The sequence below is a fragment of the Furipterus horrens genome, unplaced genomic scaffold (assembly GCF_987537825.1).
Source record: "Furipterus horrens unplaced genomic scaffold, mFurHor1.1.pri manual_scaffold_1, whole genome shotgun sequence".
Classification (NCBI taxonomy): Eukaryota; Metazoa; Chordata; class Mammalia; order Chiroptera; family Furipteridae; genus Furipterus; species Furipterus horrens.
In genome coordinates this window covers 124986079-125010052 of record NW_028327171.1, presented here as the reverse complement: position 1 = coordinate 125010052, position 23974 = coordinate 124986079, and the positions used below count along the sequence as shown (strand labels likewise).

At 38.0% G+C, this 23974-nt stretch overlaps 1 pseudogene; it reads left to right on the top strand.

Annotated features, from left to right (window-relative positions):
* The first annotated feature begins 13405 nt into the window (after nucleotides 1–13405).
* Nucleotides 13406–14010, top strand: LOC150021892 (ras-related C3 botulinum toxin substrate 1 pseudogene; annotated as a pseudogene).
* The last annotated feature ends 9964 nt before the right edge of the window (nucleotides 14011–23974 follow it).

The window sequence follows — 23974 nt, the reverse complement described above, 5'->3', positions numbered from 1 at the left end:
ACCTAACCATTTCCCAGAGTTATTAAAAAAAAGTCCTGATTAAAAGGGCTTTGTAAATAGAACATGTTATGTAGATGGTTTATCAAGTAAGAAAGCTGATTATTATCTTATTCAAGATGATAAAGGAAGGAATTCAATGGCATGAATAGGAAATTCATGAAAACAATTAATAGGCTAGAGAATGAAAGAAAGAAAAGAAACTTAAGCAGATTTAAAAGGAGTCAGTGTTTTATTTTATTTTTTCCAAGTTAGGGGTTGGATAATAAGAATGGAGATCTAGTATGAATGTTCTAGAAATAGAGAGAAAGAGAAATAGTACTTTGTTGACCTTTTCAAGAAGGGGCACATAGACTGGAAGTACCCAGCTTACCCCCCAAACTGAAAGAAGGCAGAGGAAGACTGCTATCCACACACTATCATCAGGGTACTGGTGTGAAAGGTGGGGAATCAAATGAGAGAGCCAATCAAACTCTCCCTGAGAGTGAGGCCTCCTATTTTTAAGCTATCCATTTTTAATCAGTGAAAAGGTAGGAAATTAAAGGCAAGAGTAAATGTTCCAGCTTCTCCTCTGCTGACTAGTATGGGAGGCAAGCAGAGGGTAGTGGACAGCTCACTGATTTTGGGAACAGCAGCTCTTTCTTACAAAGTTGGTGAGACACTATATACCTATTTCTCCTGTATTCATAAAGGAAACTTCCATGTCTCTAAGAGAGCACAACAGTGGAGACATTCCCAATTCTCTCCATTCTCTGTGTTTTTCTCTGCCAACATATAATTGGTAGAGATGGGAAGCCCCAACTTTTGCCTATTTTATTTCCACTCAGATTAGCCTGCTCAATCTTTCTCTGCTCTTGGTAGACTACTGAGTCCTGTCACTTTCCAGCTCTCTCTAACCTGCCCTTTCAGGATGATAATCAGGCTGTGAGTCTTCCTACAGGTGTCAGGGTAAATTGGCTCAGATTCAGTTCTGTAAACCCAACTTTCTCCTAGCAGATGCTAAGATCTAGATTAGGGATGTAGACAGAGGACTAAGGCATACCCTTCAGCATAGCAGAGTTGATGAAAATCCTCAACTGTGTCTGGTATCTATTCTCAATTACTTAAGAATTTAGAAAAGAAGAGGGTTGACTATTTTGCATATCTGAATATATAATCAACTACTTACTGCCTAAATAACCACTGCAAAATCATCTCTTACTATGTGTCTTACTTAATCATCTGTGAAATTCAGACAAATAATTTCTGAATAGAAAATCTCATTTGAGAATTATATGAAATAATATATGTGAAGGTATCAAATTATAGTGTGCATGCAGTAGGTAGCTATTCACTGTTTATAGTTTGGAAAATGTCTTCTAAACATTTTATATTTTAGTTTCTCCAACTTTCAAAATAAAGTTGCAGATGTTTATCCCTTTCTGACAAAATTTCAGGCATCAGAGTGGGATCTTTGTGATGTGCTAACTAAAGTGGAATGTCTTCCAATCTTGTAGAGCAGGCAACATTCTAAAACTTGAGGGATTCAGCTACTGCTATGCCTCATACCTATTCAAGCCAGCAAACGTGCAATTGATTTTAAAATGTTTAAGTTTTATCAAAATTACAACTACTGAACAATCACCATTCAGAACCACTTGAAATCTAGCTGAATGGAAGTCCTACCACCAGGGAATTTAAAAAACCATATCAAGATTGATGGGAGGGATAGAGATGCAGAGCAGGTTGATCCTACATCCACATGTGGTGGGTAAAAGTTGGGAGGGATATTTCAGTCCCTCAGGAGTGAGGCACCCAGACCCCACATCATGCACCCCATCTCAAGGTTCCAGTGTCAGGAAGAGAAGTCCCATAACTTCTCACTGTAAAAACCAGTGGGGATTGAGGCTAAGGGAGATGGAGGGCTGTTGGAGTCCCAGGCATTCTTCTTAAAGGGCCCACACATGAACCTACACAGACTTACTTCCTCTGAGTTCCAGCTCTGGGGCAGCAACATAAAAGGCATCAGAGACATATGGTAAGAAATTGAATTGCCCAGCATCAGGGTAAGACCTGGCAGGGAGCAGCTTTCTCCCACACAGGAGTGCTGGCAGAGGCCATTGTTCCTTTGATGAGCTCTCTCCCAATTGAGCCCTGCAGGTAGGTGCCATATATGAATTTCCATGAGACTGTTTCACACTATTTTCCCCATCCTGGTGACTCTTTGACAGCCTGCCCCACTCAACTTTCAGGTCCACCCAAGCTGTTTTCAGTGGCTTATCTATATAAATAGTTTGTCTTGGTTCATGCTTCAGATTTTTATAAAATATCTCAAACAAGCAGCATCTGCTCTTATGCACAAAACCTCTCACTAAGTAGTCCCAGCCCCAACACTAGCATTATGCAGCCTTGATTCACAGTGTGGCCTCACTTGGGCACCTCCAAGCTTAGCAAGTAGCAGCCATTTGCAGATTGCTTAGTAGCTCATGCTGTGTGGTCCTGGGAAGAATAAAAGTGGCAGCTGACCTTGGCCTGCACCTCCTGGAGGCCCTGGAATTGAGGGCACCCAGTGGACAGCTTTAGGCCACATCGAGGCATTACCACCAACCACCTCTGCAAGCAACACAATCAAAGGGTGAACTCAGTAGGCACAAAAGCCTCATTGAAATAGGTCTTTCTGTGTGGGGTGGGCCCCTGCACATCTGATGCTCCACAGTGGTTGGAGGCCAGTGATTGGTGGTCACAGCAAGTCCTTGCAGCTAATTGGTCTGAGGATAAATTGCTCCCATTTATGTGCCAACAGTAATCAAGGCTCAACTGCAAGAGGAAGGGGTACATAGCCCTCATGAGGGGCACACCTTGAATGTCCAGACTTTGTGGTCAAAAATACGAAAAATAAAATGGCAATAAATACATATCTATCAACAATAGAATCTAAAAAATAAAATAAACACACAGCAGAAGAGAAACAGATTCATAGAGAACATTTTGATGGTTGTTAGATAGGAGAGGGGTTGGAGGATGGGTGGAAAATGGTGAAGGGATTAAGAAGTACTAATTGGGTGTTACAGAACAGTCATGGGGATGTAAAGTACAGCATAGAGAATATAGTAAATAACATTATAATAACTACGTATAGTGTCAGATGAGTGTGAGACTTATCAGGATGATCACTTAGTAAGTTATGTAATGTCTAATCATCTGGGTGTATGCCTGAAACTAATATAATAATGTATGTCAACTATAATTGAAAAATAAAAATAATTTTTAAATGAAAAAAAAGCACAAGAAAATGGAAGCTCAGGTACTGAGAAGTGGAGTGGGATTTGAAACCAAGATTGGTCCCAGAGACTACTTTTGGGTTTGCACATGGAGATGAATGAAGCATGGGCCTGCCAGTCCCATGCTCCTGGGTTAGTGCCCAGGTGGGCATAAAAAGCACTGGCGCAGTTCTTTAAAATGTTAAACATAGGATTATCATATGGCCCCAAACTTTCAAGCCTAGGTAGATACTCAAAAGAATTGAGATCAAGGACTTAAGGCAATATTTGCATACTAATGGTCATAGCATCATTATTTATAACAGCCAAAAGGTAGAAACAACCCAGATGTCATTCAACAGATAAATAGATAAATATAACATACAATAAAGTATTATTCAGCAATTAAAGGAAATGAAATTCTAAAAACGCTACAACACCAATGAGTCTTTAAAAAGTATTGGTGGTATGGTCTGAACATGTGTCACCGTAAAATTTGTATGTTTAAACTTAACTCCTAGAGTGATGGTATCTGGAGGTGGGGTCTTTGGGAGATTAGTACACTTACAAAGTGGTCCAAGAAAGCTCAATAGGTCCTTCCACCATGTGAGGAAAGGAAAAGGGCCCTCCTTGGTCAGAGGGGAGTTGACTTATACAGAGAGAAGTCTCCACCCTATTCCTCATTGGTTCATCATTATGCAAATGAGAACTCCAAGTCTTCACAGTTTGATTGGTCCAAAAAGCCCTGTGCTGATTTAACAGAATAGAGCCACTCTGATTGGTTGGTGAAGATGTTTCACAGTTCTAATTAGGTAGGGAAAGTCTCAGTCTTATTGATTGAAATATGATATCAGGAACTCCTTTGTAAGGGCTGTCTCAGATGTCAGGAAGACAGTGCAGTCAGACAGTTCAATGTGGGATGCAGGCAATTCAGTGCAGTCTTCTCCCTGAAATATGGCTTGTGTAAGAGGCTCCTGTTTAGAAACAATTGCTAGGCTCTGTTCTTAAATTTGAACTCAGCCACCAGAAGATCTTCTTGGTAGTTATCTTCTTTTTCTTTTTCAGGGTCTACAGAACTATAATGTAATTAACTACTTGGAATGGGGCTGGATAATCTTGTGGTTGTGTATGAAAGTTTGAGAGCCAAGCTATCTGGAGTCAAGTTCTGGTTCTACTAATTATTATCTAGAAGACCTTGGGTGAGTAATTAAATATCCAAGTTTCAATTTTCCCATCTATTAAGAGGATGATAAAAATTACAACCTCAGTGGATGGATTATGGCCTGGGGATTACCTGTGCCACTGCAGGATTAACTTTCAGAGGAGTCTACTAAGTATTCATGGAATCTACTAAGTATGCAATAAATACCAATGAAAATTATTCAAAATGTTGCAGCCTAAATGAAATTTATAATACTAATGTAAAGTAAGATTTGTGAAATAAAACTATGTTGTGAAGTTTTATAAATAGATTAAAAGCTTGTGTCCAGAAGATTTAAATGTTATAAAGTTAGAATTATGAAGTTTTATTAGAGACTGGTTGGGAAAAAATTTAGTCTTTTTTTTTTTAAATTGGGTCTTGGAATATGATTACTGTTCCTTGAACACAAAATATTTAGGAAGAGATTAACACTCAGTTGAGTTCAAAACTCTGAGGTTTCTTATTTGTTCTAAGAGCAGTCTTTTCATATCTTTTCTTCCTGACTGATAGAATAGATGAAACGGAAGAACTAGAATGAATCCCAATAATATCTTGGAAGAGAACATAGCTTCATAACAAGCAAGTCTGTCTAATGTAGGAATGAGAGAGCAAGGGAAAGAGACAAAACCCTTTAGGATGATAGCTTTAGGTCCGACACGATGGGGAGATATGAGAGAGCTTATATAATGTGTTTTGCATTTGAGTCTTTCAGCAGCCAACTAAACGGTGCTATTGTTGTCTTATGGAAGGAAAGAGCAGATTCTGACTCAGCTGGCTGGATATGGGGGGACAGATAGACCAGAGCATCTTCTTCGTGTTCAGTCTTATTAAAACACGCAAAGAGAAAGCAGAGTTTAAGACTGCACTCTATTTGAATTTATTCTTAGGAAGTAAGGCAGGATACCAGTCCTCTGGGGAGAAATCAAAAGCTCTTGATTAGCAGCTGCTGTGTATAGGCATTTATTTATTTTGCATTTTAAAGATCTTGAGAGATGGGGGCAATAAGTTCTGGGGACAAAGCTCTAAATTGAGAATCCTGGGCCTCTGGTGTCAAGGAGCTGTGTAGCACTGTGAAATCTTGGACTGTTCACATCTGCCCTGGCCTCAGTTTCCCCATTTGTACAACAAAAGGGTTGAGGGTTGGCCTATATGATCTGATCTCTATGTCCCTTTTCAGCTAAAAAATTCTTTGCTATATTGTAATGTCAAGAGCATTGATCTGCACTCCCACAGTTTGTTCATTCTCTTTTTCATGTTGTTGTTTTTGCAGCCATCTTATCTCTCACTGCTCTTTCTCAGAGCCTCTCTGTTGCAGGCCAACACATCCCTTGCTTAATGTATGCCTTTCACCTTCACTGTTTCTGCTTTAACACTTAAATACACATTGCCTTTGCCACTCAACTCAAATATCTCTTAAAATAAGTTTATAGGCTCAAGATGGAACTGCTCCTGCTTGGGGTGCCACGTCAACAAAGGAAATTTTTGTGTTCCTGTAAGTGCTCCACTTGACCGGAAACAAAGACTAGCCAGTCAGCCAATCCCTACATACCTAGCCAACTCTGTTCCTTGATCTTCCTAAATAAGGTTAGATGTGCAACCCCAGAAAGTCCTTCCCAGTCTGCTTCTAATGCTCTATGAAACTTGTTCTTGCCCAGAATCCTTCAGGAAGAGTGCCTCACTACTTGTGAGGCACTGCACTCCCCCAATTTCTGAATTGTTTTCCCTTCAGTATGAAACATTGAGCTCATTATTCAATTGTTTTATTTTTGACATTGGGAGTGTTTTTATTCTCCTTCCCAAAAGAAGTAGTGATCTTGACCTCCCTGAATGTCCATAAAACTTCCTTTGTGCCCTCTTGAGAAACTCATTTTATTCCACATGATATTGTAATCATTAGTTAGTATATTCCTTCTGAGTAGCAAGTGCAATAAACTCTCCAGTCCCTGGGACCACTGGAAATAGAGACAAGTTATCACATTGTTGGAAATAATATGTCTGTAACATTTGCTAGTGAGTCACTGCCCCATACTCTCCACGGAGAACCCCCCTGCCCAAGCTTTCTCATCGCTTCATATCTCTTCATTCAAATAACTGACGTGACAACTGGCACTGCAGAGTCTCAAGGGTCCTAGTCCAGATTATGGCTCTATTCTTTTCCTTTCTTTCATTTTTATCCTCAGCCAAGGATATTGTTTCCATTGCTGTTGAGAGAAAGAGGAAGGAGACAGAAAAAGAGAAACATCAATGAGAGAGAGAAACATCAATTAGCTGCTTTCTCTTACACAGCCGTGACAAGGATTGAACCCACAACCTGGGTATATGCCCTGATGGAATTGAAACCATAGAACCCATGACCTTTTGGTCTATGGGACAATGCTCCAGCCAACTGAGCCACACCAGCAAGGGCAGCTTTGTTCTTTTGAACAGGTCAGATATTGTATAAGCTGTTAAATATTTTGAATGTCACACTTGCTCTGTATCTTCTTTGCATCCAATCTCCTGTATAGTGGTTTACACATAATAAATAATAAATAAGTGTTTTTTAAATAAGAGAACACAGGCTTATTCCCATACCACAAAAATAGAAAAAACATTAAGGGTGGGAGAGGGTGAGAGAATGAGACTTGATTATCCCATGAGTCAGTGTTTAAGGCTTGTCCCTTGGCTTCAAAAGACACCTAATTTTTTTTTTTTTTAGTGGAGAGCAGTGAGTATAGGAGGTAAAATTTGAAGATATTAAGCAAATTGAAGGGAAACAAATATATAATTGAGTAATGCAATGGGTTATATAGATTCTTAGAATTTCAAGAGTTTGTTGAAATGATGCTTGAGTTAGAGGAGTATTAAATATATTGCCTTCTCCTGATTACCCCTCTTCTTGTCTCCATTCCCTTTTTGTCTTCCTTGGGACTACTTTCCTTCTCCTAATTCCAAGTGCAACCCCTTCCCAAACTTTGGTCCCTTTGCTCTCTCCTTTCTGTATTCTGTTGCTATAATTAACAAAAGTTTAGCAAGGCTACAGAGTACATTGAAAATATACAAAACACAGCTGAAATTTTATACACTAACAACAAACAATTGGAAATGAAAAGAAAAAAATAAAATAGTACCACTTAAGATACCACGACAGAGAATAAAATACTTTGGTATAAATCTAATAAAATCTGTGCAAGATATTCATGCTGAAAACTACAAATGACTGTATTATGTTCATGGATTGAAAGATACAAGATATTTAAGATGTCAATTTTCAAAAATCCACCTCTGGATTCAATGCAATAAAAATCTTATCTGAATTGGTTATAGATTTCAATAAGCTGGTTTTAAAATTTATATGGAAAAGGAAAAAAGCTTAGTATAGCCAAAACAATGTAAAAAAAAAAAAAGAATAAAGTTGGAAGATTTGTTACTTCATTTTATGGCTTACTATAAAGCTATAATAATCAAGACAGTGTAGTATTGGGGAAAGAATATATAGATAAATGGAGCAGAGAAGAGAGACAAGAAATAGACATGAAAAAATATGACCAATTGATTTTGACAATAGTACAAAGAAAATTCAATGCAGAAAGGATACTTTGTTTCAACAAACTATATTGAAACAATTGGACATACATATATAAAGAACTTCAACCTATAATTTACACTCAGATAAAATATAATTCAAAATAGATTATGGACTTAAATGTAAAATATAAAACCATGTATTCTTTTAAATAAAACATAAGTGAAAATCATTGTTACCTTGGGTTAGGTGAAGTTCTTAGATAAAAATACCAAAAGTACAATCCATAAAAGGGAAAAACAATAAATTTGACTTCATCAAAATAAAATGCTTTTGTTTTGCAAAAGACATTCATTAAAAGAATGGAAAGACAAGTCACAGACTGGAAGAAAATATCTACAAATCATATCTGATAAAGAACTCTCAAAACTTAATAATAAGAAAAAAAATAGCCTAATTTCTTAAAAAGGCAAAAATTGGAATAGACACTTCATCTAAGAAAGTATATTGACAACAAAGCACATAAAAAGATGCCATCATTAGTAATTAGGGAACTACAAATTAAAACTACAATGAGGTACCACTATATACCTCTTAACACAACTTAAAAAAAAAACCTTATAATTCCAGGAAGTGGCAAGCATGTTGAGGAACTGGAACTCTCATACACTGCTGAAGAGATTACAAAATGGAAACCCTACTGTGGTAGATAACTTGTCAGTTACTTTTAGAGTGAAACATAAATGTCCTATATGACCCAGACAACCACATGTAGGTATTTTCCCTAAAGAAATAAAGGTATATGTCTACACTAATACCTGAAGTGAATATTTATAGCAGCATAAAACTAAGATCATGATTGCCCCAAACTGTAAATAACTAAATGTCCTTCAACTGAGTAATGAACTGTTGTGCATAAAATAAAATTCACAATTTTTGTTATACATTTCTACAAATTTTCACAAATGTGCAGTCAGGTAATTATCACAATCAAGATACAAAACAATTTCATAGTTGTCCATGACAAAAATTTTCCTTGGTTTTGTATCTTATTTAAATAAAAAAAAAAATTAAATTGTATGAAATAAATCAAAATTTCTCTAAAATATTTCTGTCTAAAATTTGACATTTTGAAAACAACATGAAGGTATCTAATAAAACTCAATGTGTGTGTGTGTGTGTGTGTGTGTATGTCTGTGTGTATATATGTATATATCATTTGCAAATTTAAGTATTATATATATATGTTTTTATATAGACTATATATTCCAGACATCTTATTCCTAGGTAAGTATTCAAGAATAATACACCCTTCAGCCCACAAAAATATTTGTATAAGTATGTTCATTGCAACATCATTCTTAGTAGACTCCAGCTGAAAACTACTCAAATCTCTGTTAGTAGTAGAAGAGATATAATGGAAGAGTGGAATAGACATTAGCATAGTGGGATCATGATGTTTTATATAGTGCAATACTATACCATAAAGAGAATTAACAATTTAAACATTACATAATAACACATGAAGTTCACATTATGTTGAATGGCTGAACCAGACAACAAAGAGTATATATTATGTGTTCTCATTTCTGTCAGGTTCAAAATAGGAAAACGAGTCTCTGCTGTTAAACACTGGCATAGGTGTGAGTTTCCTTTGGGGCAGGTGAGTAAAATTGAGAGGAGGCATGAGGCTGGCTTCTCAGGAACTGGCCATGATCTGGGTTCCAAGTTACATGAGCGTGCTTAGTCTGAGAGAGTCATCAAGCTGAAAACTAGTAATTTGTATATATTTCTGAGCATGTGTGCTTTAATAAAAAGTTTACACTAAAAACAGAAAAAATGTGTCCTTTTAAAATGTATTTAATTGACATCAAACTTTACAGGAATACAGGGGTTGCATAAAAGTGAAACACATCTTCCTTTGATGTCATCCTTTTCTTTTTTATTAAGGAGCATTATCCTGAAGTTCAAGTCTTTCTTCAATTTCAGAGTTGCCTTTAATGCATAAGTTTAACACTGCTCAGAGAAAGAGTTGGTTTGCTACCCTCCATCAGTCTGATCATACTTTCCTAAGACCTGTGCCCCACTGTCAGTTTCACAGGCCAAGCCAGATACAGACTTGAAATGAAGAGCTTTTTGAAACATCCCTGCTGTGTAAGGATATTGCTTCACTTTATTAACTGCAGGCTGTGCTTCCTATCACAGAAAGTGTAGTTTATGCATTCAGCTGCTACTTCTTCCATAGCCTCTGCAGAAAATTTATTGTATTGACACTATTTTATTTTTACTTATTTATTCTTTTAATTTTTGTTTATTGATTTTTAGAGAGAGGAAGAAGGGAGAGAAGAGAGAAACACAGATTCGTTGCTCCACTTATTCATGCACACTTCCCTCGATTCCTGTACCTGCCCTGACTGGGGATCAAACCTTCAACCCTTGTGCATCCAGGTGATGCTCCCAACAGAGTACCCATTCAGGACTATCAGAGGTATTTTACTGCAACCCCAAGCTATGCAGAAAGTCCATCCCCAGAAGTATCTTGTCATTAGACAGCCATGCCCCAAATTGTGGGAATGGTGAAAATAGTTCTTTACTTTCCTCATTCTATCTCCTATCAATCCACACTGAGCCCACCTCATAGAGGCATAAGGGCACCCTCCACTGTGATTTCACTTCCTTTTCTCACCATCTATTTGTCTTCTAACCCCCTGCCTACCTCACAGTGTCCTGTTTCCTTTTCCACTCAGCCTCAGACCTGAATAAAGACATGATTATAAACAGCCTTTCCCCCAGAAAAGATAGTGTTTTTCAGAGGGACAGTAGGTAGATAGAATTATGTCTTATCCCTGGTCTCAGGGGTTAAAGAAAAGTTTCCTTTCAGACCCTGCCTAATGAGAAAATGTTAAAAAGTCAAGATGGTAAGATTGGCCAGTATTTTACATAACTGCAGTACATCGTTATACTCACAGAGTCTAGTCACTTCCCTCACTTTTCTTTGCTTTCCTAACCATCCCTATCTCTAGGCACCCAGAGAAAGGAGAGGTGGTATTCACCACACCTCAGAAGGTTAAAGTGGGTACAAACACTTTGATGTCACATTACTATGACTGAGGGACAGTTACACCTCATTCACTTAACTTCATAGAGATGCAGAGTTTCTGCAATATTCCATGTTTAAAATAACAAAAGCACCAGCATTTCTTTCAGCCACTTTTATGTAAACATAAATCAAGGGAATTCTATACTCAAGCAGAACATTCAGACTGTAAGTCAGAACTTATTGTCAAATCCAATGATTAAGCTGTACCATAGTGGTTCAGAAGTTACAACTAAACTTGGCCCCTACACTGAATTACCCCAATTACTATGATCTTACAATGATGGCATCTTCATTTCATATTTTCTGTCTTCTCCTGAAGTGTTGATCAGCTCTCAGTGATGTTGACTTAATATGTATGAAAACCCTGGTGTATGTTTGTGATTCATCAATGTTAGTTCACTTCCTTCATGATATTAGGTTTATTTGTTTTTGTTTTTTTTAATCTTACTATTTCTGCTTCAAATTCTCTCTGGATTGGTAAAATATATAGGTTCTGATCAACTAACAATTTGTTCATAGTCTGCTTTCTTTCAAACAAGACCCCCAAAAGTAAATGCAAAAGTGAAAAGACCAATAAATTTGACTGCATTGAAACACAAAATTTCTGTATTCCAATAATCTCCATACACAAAGTTAAAGGTCATGTATCAGGCTGAGAAAAATACCTGTAATATTTGGTTATTAAGCAAATAAATGTTTAGTAAGCAAAATAGTTGAGGAGCTACTATATATCAATAAGAAAAAGATAAATAAAAAAATAGAAAATAGTGAAAATTATAAGCAAACAATTCACAAAAAATGTCCAGTAAACATATAAAAACTTGTTCAAACTCATTAGTAATTAGAGATATGCAAAATATAATTAAAATGAAATACTACTTATCCTCCATCAGATTAAAACATAATTTTCATATGATATAAAATTACTGATGAGTGCATAAGGAACTAATACTATAATATATTATTGATGACAGCATAAATTAGTATACTTCTCTGGGAGGAGATTTTGTGACATCTCTTCAAATTAAAAACATGTTTCTCTTATATGACCAGCTATATAATTGCTCATTCTCTATCTTTGAGAAACATTTGCACACATACATATAGAGGTATGTACTAATAGGTATCATTTATCAAAAAATTGCTTCCACTATTCTAAGTGCTTTGCATGCCTAAATGTCTTTAATCTTCATTATTTTCTATTAGCATCCCCACTTAAAAAATTTAGGACTAGGGTTTGAACCCACGTAGTCTGGCTCCAGAAACTGTTCTTTCCCATTATGCCATAATAATCTCTCAATAAAATTGTCCTCTTATTAAAAAAATGCTTATTGTAATATTATTTTTAAAATGTAATGATTTTAATGTAATGCTTTACAAGAAAGGAATTAGGTACATTTAAATCATTGGTTCTTAACCAGAAGCAATTTTGTTCCCAGAAGAGATTTGGCAATATCTGTGGAGAGTATTGATTGTAACAACTGTGGGATGAAGTTGGGGGGTGTTAATATTATTTAGTGGGTAGAGGCCAGGAATGCTGCTAAACATCCTACAAAGCATAGGGACAGTCGCCGTATCTGGCCCAAACGTCAATAGTGATAATTTTGAGAAACACTGACCTATATTTATGTTTATTATTCTCTAAGAAATATTGTTTATTTCAAAAGCCAATTTATATATTAGGTCAATTATTTTAAACACACACATGTACACAGAACATTATACGGTGTGCATGTGTGTACACTTATCTGTATGTGTATACTCCTATGGGCTTAGAAAAGGTTCTAAAATAATGCATGCAAACTATTAAATTTGGTTACCCCTGAAGGATGGTGGAAGAAATAAGAATTGTAGGAAAGAGTGGACAAAGAGAACTTCAAAAATAGGAATAATGTTTCAAAAATGTTGAGAAAAATGTAGTTATGTATATTTATAGAATTACAATAAGTTTTAAAGTACCACTAAGTACTACTTACTACTTATCAACCTGAAAAAGATGAACAAAATAATATGAACAGCAATAGCAGGGTGGGAATAAAAGGTTGCTCTAACATTCTGACCAAGCAATCTCTCTTTTAGAAAATACTTCCTATGAAACGTAACTTTAAAACTCATATAGCCCAACCCTGTAAGCACCAGCATCCGCACTGTGGAGGGACAGTCGGATGTGAGTAGAGCAGCCATTTCCTGTTTCTCTGCAGTTTTCCCCCACTTCAGGTGGTGGCCAGTGGCGACTGAGCTCTGGCTTCTTGTAGGCAGAAGGTGAAGTGACATGCACAGCACCTCAGCACCCCATGCCCTGCCACCTGCCCACTACACCCAGAGCTGGCCACTTTTTGCCTCAGTGCCCAGAGGGTGCCTCTGCCATGGCCCACCAAGTGGCCCAGATGCGGGCCATCAAGTGTATGGTGTTAGGAGACAGAGATATAGGTAAAACTTGCTTACTGATCAGTTCCACAACTAATGCATTTCCTGAAGAATAGAGATCCACTGTCTTTGACAACTATTCTGCCAATGTTATGATAGATGGAAAACCAATGAATCTGGGTTTATGGGATACTGCTGGACAAGAAGATTATGACAGATTATGTCCCCTCTTCTATCCACAGACAGACGTATTTTTAATTTGCTTTTCTCTTGTGAGTCCTATGTCATCATTTGAAAACATTCGTGCAAAGTGGTATCCTTGAGTGAGACACCGTTGTCCCAACATTCGCATCATCCTGATGGGGACCAAGCTTGATCTTAGGGATGACAAAGCACAATTAAGGAGCTGAAGGAGAAGAAGCTGATGCCCATCACCTATCTGCAGGGCTTGGCCATGGCTAAGGAGATGGGTGTTGTAAAATACTTGGAGTGCTTGGCTCTCATGCAGAGCGGCCTCAAGACAGTGTTTGATGAAGCTATCCAAGCCATTCTCTGCCCACCTCCCATCATGAAGAGGCAAAGAAAATGCCTGCTGTTATAAGCGTCTAGGCCCTTCTCCCTGCTGCCCTGCCCCTGGGACCCTTTCTATGCTTTGCTCAAAAACGATGGAGCCCTTGCACTCAATGCCAAGTTTTTGCTACTGATTAGTTTTTCCTTTAAACCACTTTGAACCAATCAGTAATTTTTAGGTTTTACTTAAACAAATAAGTATGAGTTCAAACTTTCATGTTCTATTAAGACTTAGCTCTAAAATGATAAGTTTTTTTTAAGCCTTATTCCTCAAAAGTCCCTATTCTTGCTCAGATTAAGAGTTGCCAGACTTCTGGCCAAGATGGAGGTGTAGACAGACATGCTACATTTCCCTCCACAAATGAGAAGGAATACAACTACCTCAAAACCAGAGACAACCAGAAGTTCCATAAAATCAAGCTGCATGAAAGCCCAGCAAACAAAGATATAAAGAAGAAATACTCATCCAGACAGGCAGGAAGGGCGGAGACAGGGCAGAGAGGATGTGGTGTGGTGGTGGCAGCAGCGGTGGCATTAGCAGGCTGGCCAAAAATGCAGTGACATGTTTTTAAAAGTCAGGAGGGACACCGCGGGATCGTTCCCAGATCCTCACCAGACCCCGAAACTCATGGTCCCAGCATCGGGGAAAATCAAGCCTCATTGCTTCTGACTGTGCAGACCAGTGTGTGTTGAGCTGGAGGCAGAAACTGCTGGTCTCTCAGCAGAGTCCACTTGTTTAAAGGGCACCCATGGTATTAGAATATCCACAGACCCACCCGTTCCAGGAATGACAGCCAGGGCAGCAGCTAGAGGGGTGCCATTCCAGTGCGGAAGTGAGAGAGGTGCCTGGAAAAGGGGCGAGTGCCGGACAGGTGGCATTGTTCCCTCTCAGACCCCTCCCCCACATACAGCACCACAACGTGGTCAAACAGGCCACCCTGTACTGACAAATCCCTAAGGCTCTGTTTCTTACAACATAACAGGAGCGACATCTCTATCTGGGATACAGAGGCAAACAAACACAGGAACATGTCAGAATGAGGAGACAGAGAAGTATGGCCCAAAAGGGGGAGTGGATCAAAGTTCCAGTGGGAGAACTAAACGACGAGGAGACAGCCAATCTAACAGATGCAGAATTCAAAACACTGGTGATAAAGATGCTCACAGACTTGACAGGTATGTTTGATAGGGCAAATGCATAAGAGAAGAAGTGAAAGCTATGCTAAGTGAATTGAAGGAAAATCCACACAAAACCAATGGTGAAGGGAAGGAAACCAGGGTTCATATCAATGATATGGAACATAAGGAAGAAAAAAACAGTCAACCAGTGCAGAATGAGGAAGCAAGAATTGAAAAAAATGAGGAAAACTTCCCAAATTTTGCAAAGGAGATGGACATACAGGTCCGGGAAGCACAGAGGATCCCAGGCAAGATGGACCCAGAGGGGACCACACCAGGATGCATCATGGTTGAGATGCCAAAAGTAAAAGATAAAGACAGAGTCCTGAGGGCAGCAAGAGAGCAGAGAGTGGCATACAGGGGGATATTTTGCAGGTAGGAAGGGACTGGCAAGCAGTATTCAATATGATGAAAGGCAACCTGCAACCAGAATTACTCTATCCAGCAAAGCTATCATTTGGAATGGAAGGGCAGATGAACTGCTTCCCAGACAAGGTAAAGCTAAAGGAGTTCATCACCACCAAGCCATTATTATATGAAATGTCAAAAGGACTTAAGAAAAAGAAGATGAAATCTATGAACACTAAAATGAAAACAAACTCACAACTATCAACAACTGAATCTAAAAAATTAAAACAAAATCCAACTAAACAAACCAGAATAAGAACAGAATCATAGGTATGAAGATCATTTGGAGTGTTATCAGCTGGGAGGAGGGAGGGGGAGAAATGGGGATATGGTGCAGGGATTAAGAAGCATAATCGATTAGCACAAAATAGACAGGGGGAAGTTAAGAATAATACAGGAAAGGGTGAAGCCAAATAATTTATATGCACGACCCATGGACATGAACTGAGAGGGGTGGGATTGCTGGAAGGAAGCGGGGTACTGGGTGGAGGGGAGCAAAGGGGAAAAAATGGAACTACTGTAACAACATAATCAACAAAATATACAAAAAAAAAAAAAAAAAAAAGAGTTGCCAAAATACCTTGTGAACTAAGTTGCATTGTTGTGCTAAGAACACTAAGCACTAAACTGTTAAAGACCTTTGTCTTTGAGAAGTCTATAACTTCTGCAGGTAGAGATGGCAGACACTTTCTAACAAGTTTTGCAATTAAGCAGTACAGCTTCCCTTACAAAATGTTACCATTTAATGCATTGATAGTTTATCAATCCATCTTCATTACCTAACATTATACTGTACATCATAATGGATGAGTGTAACAACTCAACTCTTTGAACTGATCTTTTTGATTTTAGAGTGGGATATTTTTTAAATTAGTGTATTAGTCTTTGCTGAGATTTTGAATGGAACTCTTACTCACTTGTTGCCTCTGAAGTATTCTGCTCCAGCCACGGGTGCACTGAGGTGGAGTGTTGGGATACTTGATGTGATCAAAAGATGAAAGTGGCAGTATTTTGACAAAATAAGAAGTGGAGATTAATTTACACTACAATTTACACATAACAGTTAAACCGAATAAAAATGTCACAGGTAAAATTTTCAGTAGGTTAATTTCTATCAGATGTAGTAGATGATGAAGAAAGTTGGTATTAATCAGTAAGGGTTTTCTTAAGCTTTTCCTTTTTCTTAAACCTCTAATCCCTCCCAAAATTGGGCATTGAAGTCATCTTTAAACTGATCATTCCCATGGTTGCTGACTGAGAAAGTGCTCTTCTTACAGAGCCCTTCCCAATGAGCAGTGTGCCTCCTTGTGTAAAATCTTTCTTGATAACACCTTAGAAGTTTTTTTGTAGATTAGTAGAAGTGCATTCTTGTTTTCATGTTCCTTTATTCAAAGCTAATAAGTACTGTCCTTACTTAGTTTTCTAGTAACTAGATGTAAAAATTATGTGTTGCATCTTTACAGTTTTTAAAATATTTTAGGTATCCTTACTACAAACCTTCTTAACATAACTGTCTTGCCAGATACCCACCATATCTGACAATGCTGGCCCTCTGCCTCCCCCTGTGGACATGCTTCCTGTTGCTCTGCCTAACAGTGCTCCTCTGGGTGTGAGGTTCTGTAAGCCCCGTGCTTGTGCTAACCAAGTTTTATACAACTTACCCACTGACAAGAATATGCAGTGGAACCCTTCAACCACTAGAACAACATTTTTTAAATTGACAGTTGCAGAATTGTGGAGTGTTTTTACATTGGTCTTTTGCTAATGCAATTAGCAGTATGTTTTGCATGTACGACTTAACCCTTGAATCATAAAAAAAAAAAACTCATACAGTGTGCCTTCATTCATATAAAGAGTTCTGAGAGCCATTCACCATGTATCAAAGGAAAAAGTTCTTGAAGGAAAAACACCAGACTGAAAGGACCCTAGGGTCAAAAATTGGACTCAGCTAGGAATGAAATGGGGTTTCACTTTACCTACCTTAGTTAAAGATTCTACAAGAATAATTTTTAACATGTTATATCAGTGGTTAAAAGTTTTCAAAAATCAGTTAAAAGTATACACAAACACAAATGTGTAAGAATGTTATTGGCTATGATGTTATTTTAAATTCAAAAGACAAAACAATGAGGCAATGTAAAGACCCAAGACTAAGAGATATGTCAAATAAATTATCCTCTTCTCATTTAAAAAAATACTTTGCACTCATTAAGAATAACATTCTGGAAATTAAATTACATGACTAAATGAAAAAAGGCAATTACAAAACCTATACATGGAATTATACCCATTATTTCAAGAAATAAAGCTAAGCACAGGCATAGAAAGGAAAAGTTTAGAAGGATAGTTACTAAAATTTTAAGAAGAATAATATCTAGAGACTAGAAATAGAAGTACTTTTGGGAGGCTTTTTAATTATAATTTTCTCTGTGTTCAGTTTTTTTTTTTTTTTTTTTTTTTTGTAATCAAAATGTTCCTATAATAAGTTTAGAGAATAAGGAGAACAACATGTTTTTGATAGCATAGAGTCTATGCAAGAGATCTGGTCAAGATGGCGGCATAGGAAGACATGGCTTGCCTCTTCACACAACCACATCAAAATTACAACTAAAATATAGAACAACCATCAGCCAGAACCATCAGAAATCTAGCTAAATGGAAGTATGACAACTACAGAGTTAAAGAAACCACATCCATTGAGACAGGTAGTAGGGGAATACATGCAGAATTGGCTGGTCTCTCACCTAAGTGTGGTGGATAAAAATTCTTGAAAGATATCTCAGGAGTGAGGAATCCCAGCCCCACACCAGGCCTAGGATTTCAGAGCCAGGAAGATAAAGTCCCCACAACTTCTGACTGCAAAAACCAGTGGGGACTGAGTCGATGAAAAAAATTTCTGGAGCCACACATGGACTCTTCTACTCAGACTCACTCTATCTGCATTCCAGCACCAGAGTAGTAGCTTGAAAGGCACCAGTGGTATAAAGGGAGAAACTGAAGTGTGTGACATCAAGGCCAGCAGAAGCCATTATCTCTTTTTTAAACCCTCCACCCACAAAACTGGCAGGCTGGGGCCATATCTGAGACTCTGTCAACCCAGCTAACACTGTTTGACCCACGATGGAGATCCCCAGAGACTCTGCCCCACTCAAGCTATTTTTCCATATGAATGACTCCTGAGTCAGAACTTCCTAAATCCTATCAAATAAGCAACAGCTGACCTCAGTGGGCTCCAAGCCCTGCACCACTAGCGGGCAGATTAGAGTCACAGCTTGGCTTTGCCTGGAAATCTCCAAGCCCAGCACAAGTAGCAGCCATCTGATTGCTTTATAGCTCAGGCAGAGTGCCCCGGGCAAAACACAGGTGGGAGCTGATCTTGGTTTGCACCGTTTGAGAAACTCCAGGGCTAATGCACCCAGTGCACAAGTACATACCATGTCAGAGCACCACTGCCCTGCCCCTACACAGCTGTTCCTCCACAGAGAGCAGAGGTTGGTGATCAGTGGTCACAGCCAGTCCTTGCCACTGGCTGGCCTGGGTAAGTACCTCCCATTTATCTGCCACTGGCCACCAATGCTCAATTATGAGAGGAGGGTGTACTCAGTCCACATGAAGTGTGTACCTCAAGTACCCAGCTTGGGTAAGAGGGGAAGTGAATTCACTGGGCCCTACAGGACACCTATTACATTAGGCCATACCACCAAGACACCGAGTCAAAGCAGCTCTACCTAATACACAGAAACAAACATAGGGAGACTACCAAATTGAGGTGGCAAAGAACTATGACCCAAATGAAAGAACAGAACAAAACCCTAGAAAAGAACTAAACAAAACAGAGATAGCCAGCCTATCAGTTGTAGAGTTTAAAACACTGGTGATCAGGATGCTCAGAGAAGTGATTAAGTACGACCACAAAATAAAGGAAGAAATGAATGTTACACAAAGTGAAATAAAGAAAAATATACAGGGAACCAATAGTGACAGGAAGAAAGCCAGGATTCAAATCAATGGTTTGGAATAAAAGGAAGAAATAAACACTCACCTAGTACAGAAAGAAGAAATGAGAATTGGAAAAAACAAGAAGATTAGGAGCCTCTGGGACAAATTTAAATATACCAACATCCAAATCACAGGGGTGCCAGAAGAAGAAGAGGAAGAGCAAGTAATTGAAAACTTATTTGAAAAAATAATGAAAGAAAACTTCCCTAATTTGGTGAATGAAATAGACGTACAAGTCCAGGAAGCACAGAAAGTCCCAAACAAATTGGACACAAAGAGGACCACACCAAGACACATCATATTTAAAATGCCAAAGGTTAAAGATAAAGAGTACTTCACAGACCAGGTAAAGCTAAAGAGTTCATCAACACCAAGCCCTTATTATATGAAGTGTTAAAAAGATACATTTAAGAAAAAGAAGATAAAAACTGTAAACATTAAAATGACAACAAACACAACTATTAACAACTGAATCTAAAAAACAAACTAAGCAAACAACCAGAACAAGAACAGAATCATAGGTATGGGGATCATTTGGTGGGTTATCAGTTGGGAGGCAGAGAGAGAGAGAGAGGAGGAAATGGTGCAGGGATCAAGAAGCATAATTGGTAGGAGAAAAATAGACAGGAGTGTGTTAAGAATAGAATAGGAAAGAGTGAAGCCAAAGAACTTACACCACGCATGACTCATGGACATGAACTAAGAGGGGAGGGATTGCTGGAAGGAAAGGAGTTACCAGGCAGAGGAGGGCAAAGGAAAAAATAATTGAGACAACTGTAACAGCATAATCAATAAAATATGCTTTAAAAAAGTCTATGCATTGTAGTAATACAAATATATTTAAAGTAACTAAGGAAAGTAATTAGAAAAGTACTAGTAAGAAAATGAGATGATGATATAACAAATAATAGAGCCAATTACAGCAACTTTGGGTCCAAGTTTGGCTCAATTGTTTAAGAGCTGAGTGGCTGTTAGCAAGTATCTTAAATCATTTGAATTCCACTGTGAGGGTTAAGTGAGAAAATTTATTAATATATTCTGAAGTATTGTTTTGTGGTTTAGAAAACCTCTCCAAAGCTCAGCTGAAATATACAGTATTTACAAGGGATTTCCACAAGAATACATAATTCATCCATTTGTCTAGGTTCTCAAAAGTGGTTATACTTAACCACTTGTTAGAGACTACTCTCTGGTTAGTACCTGAGCACAATTAGTCTAGTCTTGCCCTCCAGTATGGTCAAAGTATCAGTGATGTTTCTTTGTGAAATGCCAACTCTTGACCCACTTTCAACCTACAGAATCAGAATGTACATGAAAATTGCACTATAAGATTGATATGGACATTGAACTACTTAATACCAGTTAAGAACAAAATCCAGTGTCTCGAGAGTCAGCTGGGTTAGTTTTGAATTGCCAAACAATAAAATATACTTTTAAAAAAAATGAAGTACAGTAGTCCCTCTCTATATCATGGTTCACTTATCGCGGCCTCATTGTATCATCTGACTTTTAAAAATATTATATTTAATTATTTATCATAGATTTTTTAATATATCATGGGATTTTGTAGTACCGTATACGTATGTTGTTAAAGTTACGTAAGTTTAAGAGTTTAGAATATGTTTAATAACATAAGTAGTGCTTATAAAAGTGTGGAAAATGTTAATAAGGAGGTGGGAAAGATTAATAAGGGACTAGGAATGGTTTATAAGTGTGTGGGGAGGGTTTATAAAGCCTTAAAATATATATAAATACTAAAATAAATGTAAGGTTCCTACTTCACGGATTTTCACCTATCGCAAGGGGGTCTAGAATGTAATACCCATGATAAATGAGGGAATATTGTATCTAATCAGTACATGTGACTGGTGAAACAGCATCTGATCTACAATCAGAAGGACCATTATCCATTTTGGTCTCAAGGTTAACTGCAAGGCAATTGATGAGACAACAAATGTTTTAAAGGAATGGAAGAAAGAAATAGAATTAGTGTGCCATAATCAAGTGACTGAGAAGACAGAGAAAAACATCAGGATACTGCGTGTGGCCTTGAGTAGAGGTGAAGAACAGATGGAAAAAGTTCATGGCAATAACTCCACCTCTCTGCCTGGGTACACACCTCCTCCACTTACCTTTGTTCCAAAGCAGTATAGTGTTGAGCATGGACCATGGGCTTTAAAGTCAGAAAAATTAAATTTATATCTCTACTGTGACCCCTTATAGCTGTATATGTTTTAGCTCAGTACCTCCCTCAGTTAGTTTTCTTATCTTTACATTGAGACTTATAATACCTAATGCATGGTATTGTATTAACTTAGCTGAATTAATAGACTGTCTGGTTTAATACCTGATATATTTTGGGTTATCCATAATAATAACTAGTTTTTGATTTCCTTTATCTTAAAGACCAGTCAATGACTCTCCCCAGGACCTCCTGTGAAGATCTCACCAACAACTCCAAGTGGAATGAGTCACAGTATCCTCATAACCCTCCTGGTGGTCACACAACTTACTGTAGTTACTGCACATTATTTTATAATGATATATTTAAAGTCTATCTCCTTGCCTTAGCTGGGTGGCTCAGTTGGTTGAAGTGTCACCCTATACAACAAACGTTTGTAGATTGATTTCCAGTTGAGGCACATACCTAGGTTGTGAGTTCGATCTCTGATCAAGGCACGTACGGGAGACAACTAATCAATGTTTCCCTTTCACATTAATGTCTCTCTGTCTGTCTCTCTCTCTCTCTCTCATCAAATAAAAATATCCTCATGTGAGGATTATTAATTAATTAATTAATTAATTAAGCCTATCTTCTGTACCTCCTGTGAACTCCTTAAGTTTAGCGACTCTTATTTATCTTTGCAACCTTAGTGATTCCCAAAGAGCTTGGCAAGAATATTCACCAATAAATGCTGGTGGACTCAATGTGTCAATGGGTTTTGAAGATTGTGACAGTGCTATAGGATTACTCCACTGAACAACTGAGAGACATTAGGATGTAGCCACCTCCAAACTGTTGAAGCAACCAGGATATCTCCTCCAAGAACTCCTGATGGCTGTGTGTGCTGTAGAATAGATATGACCAGTTCCTGGAAGATGAGGCCTAAAAAGGGCATAAACAGTGAAGACTCTTTTCCATATCTGACCAAAGATAACAAATTTAACATTCTTTCCAGATGATGCTTAAACTGATTTAAATCAGGTAGCAAACAAAAGGAGTTTTTCTTTTCACAAAGTATATTGTAGGCCTTTCAACTTGATACATGACTGCAGCCCCATTGGACCCTAAGTGCAAAAATATAAGATAAAATTTGTTTTTCTTATTGAAGCCTTCTGAGGCCTCATTCACCAGAATGTCATCAGAGTGCCTTTATTTGACAAAATCTAAAAATTACTAAGCTTAGAGCAGCCCCACAGCCCCAGGATGCTTGATTCCTAGGAAACAAAAGCAGCTGTTGCACACCCACCAGCCCAACATGGATCAAAAATCTGGCAGGTTTCCCTCAGCCCCATCTAAGCTAAATAAAGCTCTTAGCTTTCTCAAACTTTATGCCTCCCACTCATGTTGAGTTGGACACCAGCCACAGCTCTGGCCATTCAAGTCAACCTCAGAGGCAAAGTTCCCTTGTGAGCTGATGGGTCAGATGATTCCCATCGTCGGTATGATTACCTGACTCCCTTTCACATTCTGAGCACTATCCCTTTTCCCATCAGACTTGGGATTTTATTGAAATTGGCAACATGAAGCTATTTAAACACAGCTCCATCTGTCAGCATTGGGTCCTGCAGGTAGAGTGTCATGTTTGATTTTAGATTATCATTTGTTGTGTTGTCAAGAAGGGCTTGGGGGAAGAAGAAAAAAATGCCTGCATTCAGTTATTCTTGGATTAAAATGCACAAAGACCTTATTTGCAACTTTGACCATGATCTGATCTATGTTCCTCACTTTTCTCTACAATCACAGCAACAGCCTCTGTGACACTCATAAGGTGGCCCTCTAAGAATTGCCCACAGTGTAAATCAGACTTTAACTCTGAGTATTGGAGCTCATGTTAGCTTATTCTTCATTTCTACAGTACCCAACTAGAGTAATACTTGTCCTTAGTGGGCAAAACTTGACTGTAAACAGAACCAAAGATCTCTTGCTTAACCCATGTGAGTACATAGAAATGAGATAGGCTACTCAGAAATTTTTCTTCTGGGCATCTGTGCCAAAGAGATGAGATCTAAAGAGAGAATATACTTCCAGCATCATTCTTCACAACTTGTTTATATTTATAATTTCAAAACATAAAAACAAGATAAACATTTAGAAATTAATAACAGAGCAGCAGAATGTTGGTGATTGCTAAAGCTGGAGGAGGACCATATTGTGGTGCATGTGCTTTTTTCTTTACTGTTAAAAA